The 16,154-nt window shown below is 44.5% G+C and overlaps 1 protein-coding gene across 6 annotated transcripts in view; it reads right to left on the bottom strand.

The window, feature by feature from the left end:
- LOC142887940 (membrane-associated phosphatidylinositol transfer protein 2-like) overlaps nt 1–16,154 on the bottom strand; it is a 51,761-nt gene that overhangs the window by 34,933 nt on the left and 674 nt on the right. For 5 of the 6 annotated variants that reach the window (XM_076025917.1, XM_076025922.1, XM_076025921.1 and 2 more), the window contains exon 1: nt 15,702–15,841. The exons of the other annotated variant lie outside the window; for it this stretch is intronic. The gene's annotated coding sequence lies outside the window, so the exon portion shown is untranslated. Of the gene's footprint in view, nt 1–15,701; nt 15,842–16,154 lie in introns of those variants that run through there. 6 annotated transcript variants of the gene reach the window in all.

Below are 16,154 nucleotides of genomic sequence, written 5' to 3'. Positions count from 1 at the left end.
TTTGGAGCATCAAGTCATCGTGCCGCCGCCGCAGCGTCGCTGACAGAGGCCACCGGCGGCGCCCCCGTAAGGCCACCGCCCACCATCTAGAGGTGTGCAGTGGCATCACGTTCAGATCAAGGTCCCACATGAAGCATAATTCACTCGACAAGACGATTTTACACGAAGGATAGGATCCATCACAACCCCAAAGGGCAGCGACACTCCTCTTGTTTTTTTTTTTTTTTTTTTAGAACAAAGCATCAGTTTAAGGAGGAAACAAGAATGATTTTTTTTTTGGAAGATGACAGCAATTCACTTCAAAGAAAAGACAAAGGAATTTTGTTTCTACCCTACACTAAGTTTCCAGACAAATTGAAAACCCTCCTGGTTTAAAGCCGCTGCACTCCGTCCTCCATACTTTTCTCAGATATCATCTTTCGATTCCTCGACAGCGCCACAACGCTTCGGCAAACTCCAGGAGAGGATTGGGGCCACAAGAGGAGAAAAAAAATTATCAAGATAGTATTTTATTTTTCAAGCTTCCATTTCAAGAAAAAATGTCAACAGTTTGTGAAAACTTTATTCACCAAATTTCAACTTAACTTAAAAAAAAACCTTTGGTAATATATTTTTCTTCTCTTCTTGTGTCCCGAATCCTCTTCCGAAGCAAACCCGCAGCAGAACGCTGCATATTGCTGAAAATAACCGGCCTCCTGGGAGCAGCTAGGCTAAAATGAGGGCTGCCTGCAGTGCAGAGGAGAGGAGCCCGGAGCTGCGGAGCCCTGGAGGCCTCGGCATGCTAGCGTCCATCCGTTTTTAAAGGGGAAGGTCGCTGCACTGACGCCTTGGAGGCGGCACTGACAACAAACAGCATCACAAGCGGCTCCACCGCAACGCCGACCACAACAAAAAAAGGGTCAAAGGTAACACATTCCTTTGCTCAGAGCCAGATGACCGGCTGAAAAAGCTCCTAAAACAACAACACAAATATGTATTTTGAATGAATATAAATCATTAATTCAAAAGCTTTTGTGTCGTAACACATTTTCATTGCACAACCCAGCCGCTTTGGGACGACCCACCCATTAGAGCCACTTTTCAGTATTCTCAGTATTAAATCACTCTGAACTTGGTAGCAACTGAGCAAACAGACCGCAGCAGTGTTTTTTACATCACTCCTCTGGAAGGAAGTGTCTGCGGTACACACACACACACACACACACACACACACACACACACACACACACACACACACACACACACACACACACACACACACACACACACACACACACACACACTTGTGAGGAGAGTTGCAACTTCCTGCTTGGGTGATTAGTTTGAACAGCAAGTCATGATTATCAGGTATTTCCGCTAAAACTGCCAACTGCCAGCGTGCAGTTGAGGAAGGTAATCTGATTTGCGTCCGCTTCTGAGAGGGAGAGTGAGTCTAAAGAAACGAGCCGACTGATGCACCCACGACCAGCCACCGCAAAAACTGTTTTGCCGTGATATATATATATAATTTTTTTTTTTGCCTTTGCGTTTATTAATAGCGCCAGTTTGAGGCATGGGTATTCTTTCTAGACGCTGCGTGCGGGGGAAAAAAAACGAAAGATGGGAGCGTGCCTGGCAGCTGCCAGACAACGTGGCATGCAAACAACCTCTGGTAAGGTGATAACCTTCAGATTAATGAGGCTCCGGTATCAACGGATCTCAGCCGCTCCTTCCCAACTTCACACACCAGTAGCTAATGAACCCATCGCCTCCGCCCAGCTCTGCCTGAAAAAACGGCTTCCAGTCCCTGAAATGTATCTCTGCCTCTCTGGGCTGTTACGAATGCAAATAGAACAGAGTAGAATAGAATAGATGGTACTTTATTGATCCCAAATTGGGAAACTATGCTGTTGCATCACTAAAAACTAAACTAAAAACTATACAGTCATTACAGTAATAACTAGAAACATTAAGTCAATCAATGTATAACAAACAAAAAAGAGCAGTTTGTGTGCAGAGGCAGCGATAAGCAAGGTTCTACAAACCATTGGTGCAATATTTGCCAATATTATCTGTCACACAGCAGGGACCAGTCACTTAATTACTCACTAGTTACTTTGTTACTCACTAGTTACACACTAGTTGCTGTATTTGCCACCAGAGTCCAGAATAAGTTCAAAATATGATCTTTCACACAGCGGGGGATGCAGATGCAGATGCAGATGCTGAGGGGCTCAGGACCAGGGTCAAAAAGTGTGTGATCCACCAGCAGCCTCCAGAGAGAACTGGCACTGAGCTTGACCCAGAAAAAAAAGGCAGAAAGAAAAAAGGAAAAAAAAAAAAAAAGCCCTCTCACATGCTGGCTGTTTAAAAATAGCCCCGGTCACAATAATCCTCGCACACGAAAGCAGAGCGCCTGACGTGGTTTGCTCAGAGAATATGCTCATTCCCCCTTTCTAAAAATACAGTCTGCGGCGGCGCCCCCTCCAGGCAATGACGCAACGGCATCGCACATGCTCCTGCGAGCGCGCTCGTCATCGTCACAACGCCGCCTCTGATGCCGCTGCAGCTCCCGTATCGAGCGGAGCCGAGGCGGGCGAGGAGCTACAGGAAGCCTCCAGTGGGTTTGGGTCTGTTCAACATCGCCTCGCTGGACCATTTTCACCACTTTATTTCCGTCCTGGACTCCAGTGTAGAGTCCTGGTGCCATGAATTAGCAAATAAAGTAAATAAATAAATCCCTAAATCTCTAGAAAAATGTGTACTTAGCACTATGTTCACAGCCATGACATAAAAAGAACAGCTTAAGTTTCCTGCTTCCTGGCGTTGGGATGGAGACAACGGCAACCAGGTGGGTTTTTAATGTGGAACAGGCAACTGGCTGGGGAGGTCGTGACCTGTGAACAAAGGATGGACTTTTTTGGGGGGATTTCACCATGAGGGAGAATAGTTTCTGAAGACAGTATTGCAGCATGTGGGGCCTTCAAAGCTTGTGTCATGACTGTGCTGAAACGGTGGGAAGTTGCTGTCAGTGACGGTCAATGACGTGGAAACACGGTGGATCCGGTGGATTTTCATCATAATATACAATGTGCTGAATCTAGTTTTTATATGTGCTGTATTTTACACTGAAACGTCACTGTGTCAAAAAATAATAAAGCTTTCACTTTAAATCTGAAACTACGATGACACACACACACACACACACACACACACACACACACACACACACACACACACACACACACACACACACACACACACACACACACACACACACACACACTTTTCAGAAAACAAATGGAAAACGCTTGGGCCTGGACATCCTAAAATACCATAGATCAGTTTCACATGGCACTGGGAGGACTGGCAGGACTGGGACAGCTGCCTTGATGGGCTTAAGCACCAATCCAGTTTAAACTGTCACGTGGCTTAATGGTTTCTAAAAAACCTTGCTCATCCGTGCCTCTGCACAACTGACTGTCTTTTGCACATCTGCTCGTGCTTGTGTGTTGTCCATAGATTGACTTGAATGTTTCTCGTAATCACTATGAATACTGTGTACCTCATTCTTGTGTTGTTTTTTTTAGTAAATAAAGTACATTTATTCTATTCTATTCTATCCTATCCTATGAAGACGATGCTGCTGGATCCAAGGGGAGTTGATGGTTGTGATGGTGGTGATGGTGGTGATGGTTGTGATGGTGGTGATGGTGGTGGTGGTGGTGGTGGTGGTGGTGGTGGTGGTGGTGGTGGTGGTGGTGGTGGTGATGGTCGCGGGTGGGGTGATGGAGTCAGGGTCCACCTGCACCGACGTCAGAGGCCAGGAGGAAGCAGGATACTGTAAAACACTTTGCCCCAGATGGAGCCTCATCACTACTTTAATGATGGAGCCTCATTAATTTAGTTTAGACTACCTAAATCCCAGTTTAGTTAATCTAAACCCAGTTTATAAACAGGGTGTCTGCAGGCAACACAGGTAAGCATCCATGAGTTCAGGTACTGGTCAATAGAGATATGGCAGAGACAGCGGTCACTCAAACAGAGGGCATTGACCTTCCTCCAACACATCGGTAGGAAGGGGAGTTTGTCCTTTTACTGTCCAAGTGGCACTGCCTCCTTCTTTTCTTTACCTATCACACTCTCAGGGCATCAACTGCTTGTATTGGCTGAATCATAAGGGGGGTCTAGACCAGGGTTAAGATTAGATGCTCGATGATATGCTTTTTCCTCCTATGAGGTGGGTCACCGGAACACTCCATCCACCTGCACCTCTGTCACTTTTTAGAACCCACTGTGGCTCAACAGTTAAAAAGTTTGCCCACCCCTGGACTAGAAGAAGCCAACCAGAGGGGTTAAGTCTAAGTCACCACCTCTCCCTGAAAACAAATAATAGAGAATACAACAGACAGGAGTTCATCCCATATGAATTCCATGTGGTACCAGGATCTTCATTCTCCCTTTGGAGGTCACCTGGAGACGTTCCTTCTTGGTTCAACTGAGGCTGCTGCTCAGCCTAAACAACGGGGAAACTATGTACATGCTTGCTTGTTTTTTCAATATTAAACCTTCCAGAACAGGCATGGACAAACTAAGGCCCGGGGGCCATATGCTACCCTTTAAGCTTTTAAATCCGGCCCACCGAACTTGAAGAAACTATATCAATAGTAATAAATCATAAAATAGCTGGATTTCATCCATTTTTTCAGTGTTTTATAAGTCAACAGACATTAAAGGAGGTGTCATTTTTCTCCTTTAAGGTGGGTCACCAAAACACTCCGGCCCCTCTGTCAAATTTTAGAAGCCATTGTGGCCCACGAGTCAAAAAGTTTGCCCACCGCTGGTCTAGAATTTAGTATTTTGTACGACTCCTTCTTGGATTAACCAACACGCCACAACTCACAAACTGACAAACCTCTTTAACGCCACTCTGAAAAAAATCACAATGAACAAACTGCGAAGCAAGGTGGCGGGGTGCTTCCCACACACACAACTGTATTTCTAAAAGCCGGGAGGATCAAACAAACCGTCCTCTGTCCCCGACAGAAGGTCATTTTCATCAACTTGAATGCGAGCCACCAAAGGCGGCCTGCAGATGCGCCTCGCGCTCGGCGCCTTTTGATTGCTTTGCGTCGTTTGATCTGACAATAAAAACAGAAGGCGAGAGCAAACATTCGGCCCGTTGCTGAGTATAAAAAAGGAGCAGATGGGCTGCATGCGTGCGTGCGTGCGTGCGTGCGTGCGTGCGTGCGTGCGTGCGTGCAAGTTTTTGAAGTTCATCAAGTTCAATCATTGGAAGATCACTGCGCAAATGTAACTGGTTTCAATTACAAGCTACCCTATTTAAAAAGCAAAAGTAATGTGGCTATTTCAATGACCGTATCACTGTAATGTAACAAATACATGTGATTACATTTGCATTACTTTACGAAATTCCGAATAAATATTCTGTTGTTTGAAACTGTTGAGACCCGACAGTGATGAACTTCCAGCAGGACTCAGAACAGGGGGAGACAATTCAACTAGGTAGGGGGCGCTGCAATTCACAACTCGACGGGAGAACCAATCAGCAGCATCAGAATAGCATAAAACCTTCCTCGGGTGCCGAGCCAGTGAAGGAGAAAACCAGACAAAACAACAACAAAGAGATGATTCAACATAAAGTCAAGGTCAGATGTAATTAACATCGTAATCATGATTAATTCCACAAGTGACTGCAATTAAATTACACTTTTTTCCAGTAATGTAAGTGATGACGTGAGGTTTGAACAGCAAAGGCATCACACTACAAACCTCCTGAGATCAAACGCATGGATTTGGGACCAGGGAAATGCATGAGCAGTGCAGCGTTTGACGCCACGTACGCTAAATCGTATTGAACTCCCATGATGCACCTTAGCCCCCACACTCCACCTCCTCCACCCTCCAAGCCCTGATCCACAAGGCCGAGGAGATGGGATGTGCAACCCGCCCTGGTTCTCAACTCGCTGCAGCAGCAGTACGAGGAAAAGCTAAAAATACCCGACACCCAGCGAGCTTCTCGTCCTCGGTACCTCCTCCTCCTCTTTCTAAAAATGATCCTTACTTCACAGCGATCGCGAGGACAACCATGAACCCATCACCGGGGAGGTGCAGGTGAGGATGAGGAGAATGAGAGAACATCAAGAGACCAGTTTGAGGAGAAATAATTGCATCGTTTTGTTTGGGCTTTTTTCTTCTTTTTTTTTTTTGAAGTTCCAGATAGTTCTTGTTCCAGATGATCTTGAACGATCAAGAATGTGGAAAGATTATGCTGATCTAATGTTTGAAAGATTTTGAACTGATCGGAAAGTGTAAAGTTCAGATGTCCTGCCCGCAAGAGGTCATTAAAATTCTATCTCAACGTGCCCAATGGGACGTCTGAGAACATGCAGCTGCTCTAATAAGCACTGTTTTCTTTAGCCTTAGCTGCGCTCGGCGCACTCTTTTCCTAGCAGCCGCCTGCCACGTGCCCACACTATCACTCATCAGCGCCACGCTCGGCTCCCACATCCAAAATTAGAAGACATTATATGCAAATTAAAGTGGGATTAATTGGTTACATGCCAAGGTTAAACAAGGATCTCCCCTCGCTGTCGACTTCTCCGAGCGCTCGCAGCGCAGCAGACTTATGTAACTGGCAAAAGAATTTTCTACGTCCCATTAGCTAATTTGTGTATCCTGGAGGCCCGAAGGCCGGATATGATTTAGTACATTTGGAGAACCTCTACCAAACATCTCCTAGATATTCCTTCATGAGTTTTGGGGAGTAAAATGTTGTTGCAGGTCTATGGATGTGGCCCTATATGGGCCAAAACATTTGTATTTCTGTCCCTCCCATTATATACTAGTGAGTCTAGACCACAGGTTGAAGCATCCTGAAAATAATTTGTAAAGGAAGTTGTAGAACGCATTGTTCAGGGAAGGCACAGTGAAGTGAAGGAGCGACACCAGTTTAAGTTCACAGTTCATGGGTATGAATACTAAATGCCAACTGCAGGTAAGTGGCACGGTGGCTCTATGATATCACGCAAACCTTCCGAAGGAAATTTGTAAAATGTAAAAGATATAAAATAAGAACAGACTGATGCACATACTGTATACTTAATACATTGAGCCATTCGATCAAATGCACATTACCCGATATAATGCATGTTAGCCACAAAAAAATCTACTTGATTAAATGAACAATACAGGGGAACGGATCTGAACCAGCCTGGTTTTCTTGCCTCAGTCATGATGAGGAATAATCTATTTGCAACAAACGGTACACATACAACACATGCCTTCGCAGTTCACCATCAAAATTAGAAAAACAACCCAGTGTAATGGCAAATGACTCACTTTCTTTCAGTTTGCACCTGGACGGCTCACAACTTTTTGAAAGAGCCAGACCGGGGCAAAAGAAGAGACTGACTTTCACTCCACCCAAGCAAGGAGGGAAATGTTGCGCTTGGGGCCAAATTGCATTCGTCTTACTGCCCCTTTATTCTCTCCATCACGGCTTAAATGGGCGGTTGCCATGGAGATGCACAGAGGGCCTTCTCCTCATTGGCCACGCGGAGAGAGTTGCTGCTGACGAGCGAAGTGGAAAAGCAGACGCTGCCAGAGCCGATACTTCTTTCTCCTGTTCCCCCCCCCATCTCCACTTTCACTTTGTGTCGGTCAGCGTGGATCTCTGTCGCTGCCGCTGCCGCAGCCGCAGCTTTGGTTTCACACGCCACCATAAACCTGCCTCGTCCATTGCAGCATCGCATCCATGTAAAAGCGCTGCTAATGCGCTGCGTGTGTGGGTGACTACTCCCTGTTAAAACAGCGTGCAGGAGTTTAAAAAAAGAAAGAAAAGAGAAAAAAAAACACCTGAGGTGGGAGTGAAGACCAGTCACAGGCAGGACAGAACTTTTACAGAGCTGAGCACTGGTCACACTCTGGTTTTGTTAACACATGTATATACACACACACACACACACACACACACACACACACACACACACACACACACACACACACACATATATATATACACACACACACACATATATATTATATGTGTGTGTGTGAATACATATATATATATATATATATATATATATACATATACACATATATGTATATATATATATGTATATATATAAAAAAATAAAAATATATATAAAAAAATATATATATATATATATATATATATATATATATATACATATATATATATATACACATATATATATATACATATATGTATATATATATGTATATATATATATATATATATACATATATATATGTATGTGTATATGTATATATATATACACACATATAATATATATGTATATATATATATGTATATGTATATATATATATATGTGTGTGTATATATGCAAGCGTCATAACGGAAGGGAGAAGAACGAGTCAAAGTTTCGAAGGCACTTTAAAACCTGGTAGTTAAACTTGTGTTTTTCATAAATGGACGGGATCTCTCCTGCTAAAGGCCTCAGGAAGGAAATCCTGCAAGCAACAACCACAAACAAAATCTCTTTTCAACCATTTTGGAGCTAAAACATCTCAAAAAGGGGAGTTAAAAAAAACAAAAACAAGTCCCCCACACAACAACAATGGCAGCCGTCCATCATCGCAGGGTTCTTCTCCTTGGACCACACACTGCTCCTGGTTAAAGGCTACAGGAACTGCTTTGTCAGCATTGGGAAGAGCACACAGGCACGCACACATGCAAACAAACTTCAAAACAAGCAGGATCATGAAAGAAAAAAAACAATGAAAGCTGTAGACGACCGCTGCCCCTTGATGAAATACCTCAAGCCCTCCGGCTCCCCAAAAGGGTTCCAGCCTCAGTGACCAAAGACAGAAGCTGCCTCTCACACTGACCATAAAAGGCCATTTTCAAAGATGCTCACGGTCCTGTGACTTTGGCGAGCGTTTTAACGGGCTCCGAGGTCAGAGTTACGGCTCCCTCAAAAGGCAGCCTCCATCACCTTGAGATCAGACCCTGCAGTGTATGAAGAAAAAGGTTCAGAAGAAGAAGGAGAAGAAGAGGAAGAAGAGGAAGAAGAAGAAGAAAAAGAGGAAGAAGAAGAAGAAGAAAGAGAGGAAGAAGAGAAGATAAAGAAAAAGATGAGCAGGAGGAGAAGATGAAAAAAGAAGAGCAGGAGAAGAAAACAAAGGGCAGAAGAAGAACAAAAAGTAGAGCAGAGAAAGAAGAGCAGAAGAAGAGGAAGAAGAGCAGAAGAAGAAGCCAACCGCTGCCCTTTGAATGGAGTCATCTGGGTTCTTTTTCCGGCTCATGGAAGTCAAGGCTGGATACAACAGTGTGAAAGAAAAAGGGTGAGGAAACAGTGATAAGGAGGGAGGGAGAGGCGGAGGGGGGGGTCTGAAGGAGTCTATTTTTAGACTTGGCAAAATCAGGTGTCTGAGACCAGTGGAAAAGGGAAGCAGGGCCGTAGGTATCGTGACAAGGAGCAGCGCTGTCACTTTGACTTTGCAAGATCCACAGTGAGTCAGAGGGTAGCTGGGAGGGCTTGCTGCTGCTGCTGCTGCTGCTGCTGCTGCGGTGCAAAGGAGCACTGGCACATGCGGCCAATGAGAAGCCATGAAAGGCAGCAGGAGGGCTGGAGTTTGTGGTGGTCAGTGACCCTCCAAACAGTGACCACCAGGACGGAAGCGGCTCCCCGAATCAGCATTCAGCTACTGGACGGCGCAAAGCGGGAGTTTGCGTTCATGTCAGATTGGTGCACAAAAATCAGTTGGACTCATTCACGAACTGCAAGGAATCTGGACTTCGGCCTTATCTTTAAGGGCCACAAAGGCTTCAATTAAGAATAAGAATGCATTGCACATACTTCATTTTTTTGACTATAAAACAGAATGATTAGGCTGAAGGAAATAGGAAGATAGTTGACTGCCCAAAAAAACAAAAAATAACAATACCTCGGCTCATCTTGTTGGTCTACCCACAGTGCAGCAGCATGTGAAACAGCCAGGGACGGTGTGCTGTTTTTTTTCTCTCCGTTTTAGCAGGCTGGCCAGGGTAGATGGAAAAAGGTCCTACTTGCTTTTGTCCCATTCGTCAACTCAGTGCCAATTTTAAGATCACCCACTTTACTCAGAGGGGATGAGGTGGGAGGACTGATGGGAGGGTGGGCCACTTGTCTGGAGTGTAAAAGGTGCTACTAAGTGCAACCTGACAGGAGAACATGATGATGATGTTGGGGAAGTCTTCAAAACTTCACAAATTGCAAAAATGTTCCTGGTCAATAAAATTGTTGAAACTTCCTTTCATCTATTTCTTTCATGAAAAAACAGGTGACACTGCTGTTTGCTAAAAGTCCAAAAGAATTACTGAAGCTGTATTCATGATAGAGCCCTGTTTCATTAATTTGCCTTAAAAAGAATTTACACAATGAAGTGTACGCGCTGGTGTGGACACAGTGTGAGGAACAAACAATTCTTCACCCACCTTACCAGCTACACACCTAACCAACCAACCACCTAATCAACCACCAGACTTACCAACCAACCACCTAACGACCTAACCAACCAACCACCTAATCAACCACCTGACTTACCAACAAAACACCACCAACCAACCACCCACCTTACCAGCTACACACCTAACCAACCAACCACCTAATCAACCACCTGACTAACCAACCAACCAACCACCTAACCAACCAACCACCCACATTACCAGCTACACACCTAACCAACCAACCAACCAACCAACCACCTAACCAACCAACCACCCACATTACCAGCTACACACCTAACCAACCAACCAACCAACCACCCACCCACCCACCTAACCAACCAACCACCTAATCAACCACCTGACAAACCAACCACCTAACCAACCAACCACCCACCTTACCAGCTACACATCTAACCTACCGCCCACCCACCTAACCAACCAACCACCTAATCAACCACCTGACTAACCAACCAACCACCTAACAAACCAACCACTTAACCAACCAATCACACACCTTACCAGCTACACACCTAACCAACCAACCAACCACCCACCCACCTAACCAACCACTTAACCAACCAACCAACAGCAGTCATGGAACTAATGGTCCATAGAGGGCAAAGAACATACTCAACAAACAAAGAGTCTTGTTGATGATTAGACAGCCAGTTTGACAGTAACTGCTGTTGTGTCATGTTGTATCGTGAAAATCTGTTTCCACGACAACAACAACAAACAAAAAATTGTTAATAAACATCCAGAAAAAGCATAAAATCGGGTTCTGCAAGAGGAATTTCCATGACGTAAGCACCTACAAACTGAAGGTTCCATTTACATTTTCCTCAACAACAGTGCAGCAGGTCTCTAGCAGCCGATTGGTTTTCATCACCGCTGAACCCTCCATCCACAGCGACGGCATCTTTTCTCTCTCCCAAAAACATGCTGGTCGCTCCACTAACATCTAGGGCTGCAACGATTAGTCGACGTCATCGATCACATCAACAACATTTTTTCAAGGCGCCTACATGTGAACGCTAGTTAATTTCAATAAATGCATATTTTTGCTGCAGTATCAAATGCAGGCCCTGTTGATACTAACGTTTATATTGAACTGTAACACTCTTTCACTGATCACTCATCAACTGTGTGATTAAGGGCTTATTATTTCAATATTTAGGTTGTATGGAATCTGTTTAAGGTATTCAACTGTGATAAACATTGCATGTAATCTTAATTGTTAAGTAATGTACCCAGGAAATTTTACGTTGAAAAATATAACAACTATGTTACAGATAAATGTTTTATGTGTCATTATTTTTAATATATTTGTTCAAAAAACATATGCAGTCAGAGTACAACAGTATAACACAGTGTGGAGATTTAAGCAAGTTAGGGTAAACAGAAGTCCAAATTAGGTGCTGAAAAATAAACAAGATAAATGTGACTAATTGAAAAAATAATTGATAGATTAGTCGACAACAAAATTCATTGTTAGCTGCAGCGCTACTGACTCAGTCGGAAAGTTTTCGAGATGGCCCAACAGAGATTTCGCACTTGAAGTCTCAGGAATCCAGCTGCCGCACCGGGTTACATAACGCCAGCAATCACGTCACTTTCTTGCTCCAAACAAAACAAAAGTTGTTTTGTTTTTTTTTGTTTCTGAAAAGCAACCCAGAAGATAAACTTTCCAAACTTTCAGCGTTGCAAACACCCCGAGCGAAATGACGGCACTCAAGTTTATGCCGTAGCTGAAGACAAACAGAGCAGATATGAGCAAGTTACTGTAAAACCATGTTTCAGTCAGACCACAATCCATTATCTGGTCCATCTTATCAGCTGGCCTTGACGATACTCCCACCTGTAACTGAGGTGAGGCTGACACCATTGACACACGTGGGGTCAGAAAAGAATCAAGACAAGAAAAGATCCACGTTAACGTCCACGTCGACGCTGCTACCGACATGTCCACGTACACATCTGCTCTTTCCTTTCTTACTCTAGAAATATTTTATCTTCATTTCATTTTTTTTATTGATATATTTTTTCTTCTCTTTGCACTACATTTTGCTGCTGTAATTTTACAAATGTCCCCAAAGTAGAACTAGTAAAGGCATTCTATTCTATTCTATTCTATTCAGCACACCAGTATTCAGCACTGCACAAGTGTCTGAGGACACAACCATCTCCTATGGTTTATCACCAAGATGTGGCATGCGAGTACAAAATGAAGAATATGTGAGAGCAGCTGAAACCACTGCCTCCAAGAAAACCCAACAGCTTTCTTTCTTTCCCCCTACTTTTCCACCTGTTGTCTCTGCTCTGTTTGCACCAGAAAAGTCCGCCTGAATCATCAGTTTGAATTGTACAAGAAGCCGCAGTTGTGGTGAGCAGCCTGTCATTGAGACTTCAACCGACAGGAAGTGAGTTTTGCCTCATTTCCTCTAGACAAATGTCACGCTTGGTGCCTTCAATTCTCCCTCACGGCTACAAGTGTGTTTGTTGTTGTTGTTGTTTTCCTTGTTGACATACGTAACACGCCGATGGTGAGCAAAGTGAAGGACGCGGGACAACGGCAAACCCTTCACACGCTTCACGCCGACAGACGGAGGAAGCGCACGAGCCGCGAGCCCCTCAGTGGGGAATTTTCCACTCCAGTCAGCCAGTCATACACACAATGTGTATTTACATATTCTCACTGATGGTCAGGAAGAGAGTCACCCTTGGCTGACAGCCTCCTGCAGCCATAAAACAGCAGTGAGGCGGCGGGTGAGAGGAAAACATCAGCACTTCCAGCACTTTGCTTCCTGGGCTCAAAATAAAGCCCCCAAAAGAAGAACTTGTTATATATATTAAAAAAAAAAAAGTGCAACCAAATCAAAGTTTTCCATTACAGTGCAAAATATGCCATAGCAACTCCCAAAGGCAGCAAGTGCAGACTTTTAGACAGCTTTTCTTTTGACATTTAATGAACAAAACAAATGTCTTAAGACAAATCTGTTAAAACTGTCTCAGATAAGACAAAAGGCTTTGGGAGACACAACTGAAATGAGGAATAATACACTTATTGCCGTTTAAGATCAATGTATTGCTTTGGACAGTTTAATATTAGTCAAATCAGTATAATAACAGACATAAAAACCCTGACTAAACAGAGGCTTAGAGTCACAGAACAAGCATAGCTGCCCCGGTCAATAAACGATAAGACATATTAGTCAGTCTGCTGCCATGTGGGGAACATTTTTCTCAAAAAAATATTTCCATCTTTCACCTTTTTTAAATTAAGACCTGGATCTTTTGCATTACACTGCCTCATTTCGATGTCATAGAAAATAACATCCTGATCAAAGCAAAAACATGAACAACAGGCACCGCCCACTTTCTTGTGGAACGCACCTGCTGTCGCACTTCCATCCGCAGGTGCTGTTAACTCAAATAATTCAGAGAGCTGAGCTAAGTAACTGGGACAAGACACTGGGAAAGAGTCCAAACCAGACAGCCACACTCCCGGGGGTAGTACTGCGTCGCTGAGTGAGTAGAAAGAACACATTAAGTTACCCGACAGCTCCAAAAGTTTAAATCCACACAACTTATGGTTAGTGGCACATTGTGAGTGATCCAAAACAAAACACACAAAAAAATGATTATTTTTTTTACAAGGAAGTAAACCTGTTTTTGACAACACTCATAGTCCTCCCTCAGCCCGGAGGAGAACTTGTTTGGCAAATATCCTGCTGCCTGCCACTCTCACATCAGATAAGCTTCTGGAAACTTATAGGGTCGGGCGCTGTGCAGACATGGAAAGGTGAGTGGATTCAGTGACTGACGGCCAAGACTACAACCAGTGACTGTCCACAACATTATCAGCCAAGTGGTTTGGTAGATTTGTTCCTGATGACTAGTCAAGAGTGACTGGCTGGCTTGCTGTTGTAATTACCGCAGTTTACAACATGTTGCACTTCCTCAAAACAAATTATTGAGAGAAAGATTCCTTCTTTCCAACTCTGTCAACTGTCAAACTTATCTACTTTTATTAAAAAAAAGAAGAAAAAAAAAGGCCCACATTTTCAACAATTCTGCTGAAAAAAACCCTTGTAGTGCTCTTGCTGTGAACTCCAGCATTCAACTTCCTGTTTTGTTTTTTGTGTATAATTCAAAAACAAGGGAATGCCAATGAAACCTATGAGATTACAAGGCCGCTGATCGTTCAGTCGTTACGCAACGTCAGCAGTCGTTCAAACAAGTTCAAACATGTCAACAGCCAGATTACACCTGTATGCATTCTCTCGTGCCATTTATTATTCTTTAACCTCCAACGACACAAATGACATCTCAGAATAAAGGCGCTTCCACTGCTTCGCTCAGCCAACATCCAGTGCAGGCAGGCTGGGGCTTGTTCATCCAACGCTTGCTGTCACAGCTTGTCTCAGTTGATCGTTCTGATCTGAAGACGCGATCCGTGCAGGAGCCACCCAACACGCAAAGGGCATCATCTGCAGGACCGCTGGAATCAAAGCACAGCCTGAGAGTCAACAGCGGCCTCAGTGACTCACCCAGGCACTTGCTGAGTCAAGTGGAGTGACTCTTGATGCTGAAACTCATGAAATCATACCAAAATGGGCCATGGGGTAATAAAACGGGGGAGAAGCTAGCTGGTGGACAGCTGGTTTTGTAACCGAGTCAAAAAAGAGACTGAAACAAGTTGCAGTTGAGTGTCAGTGCAAAGTGCTCTTTGTAATGAGCGTGAAGCTCCCGAGATCCACGTTGCATTTCCAGTCGCCTCGGTCTTTATGGCACCATTAAGGGCGACGCAGCACAGCGTGCAGAGTGGAGCGTGTCATCACCTTTTTTTTTTAACAAGCGTGAATGTGTGACAGCAGCAAGGCCGAAAAGGCATCCGGACAGGAAAGACACTGTTCACCCGTCTTCCAGCCAAAAGAGGGTCGAGGTTGAAGCAAAAACAAGAGACGCTGCCTTCTCAGAACACGGTGTGTCTCTCACACACACACACACACACACACACACACACACACACACACACACACACACACACACACACACACACACACACAAATAAATGTACATATGGCAGAACATTAAATGTGGCGCTGCATCACTGCGAGTGGTGGTCAGATTTGAACTGGAGTAAACCCACATTCGCTTAGTTACCTAGCAACATGGCAGCACGGTAATGACAAAGTGATGCCTTGCAATGCTCATCACATACCTGGAGGAGCTGGAGGACAACGGCGGTGCAGTCCTGGCTTCGGTCCAATCACACATGCACACACGCAAAGTTCCCAGATGTTCTTCCGCCTTTTTTGAGGTGTGTGTGTGTGTGTGTGTGTGTGTGTGTGTGTGTGTGTGTGTGTGTGTGTGTGTGTGTGTGTGTGTGTCGGGGGGGGGTATGGAGGAGGGTGATCAGTTCAACGCGTCTTCCGTTTTCTAAAAGCACCAACGAGAGGTCGTCGGTTTGACGAGGTCCGAAACCGATGCCATCATTTGGACGTTGCGTAAAAGGTCGAAAGTCAGCAAACGATTCGCCGAGCACGGCTGACTGCTCGGCCCTGGAGGGCAGCAGAGGGCTCGGCATGTAAATATGACGCGAGGAGCAACATCGTCAGCTCGGCTGGGCTCATTTGCATGTTGTCAGCCGCCGTCCCTCCGTTGCGTTTGCGAA

This window comes from Nelusetta ayraudi, unplaced genomic scaffold, assembly GCF_046127955.1.
Source record: "Nelusetta ayraudi isolate G7.1 ecotype Tasmania unplaced genomic scaffold, CSIRO-AGI_Nayr_v1 ptg000018l, whole genome shotgun sequence".
NCBI lineage: Eukaryota > Metazoa > Chordata > Actinopteri > Tetraodontiformes > Monacanthidae > Nelusetta > Nelusetta ayraudi.
This window is presented reverse-complemented; position numbering and strand designations above follow the sequence as displayed.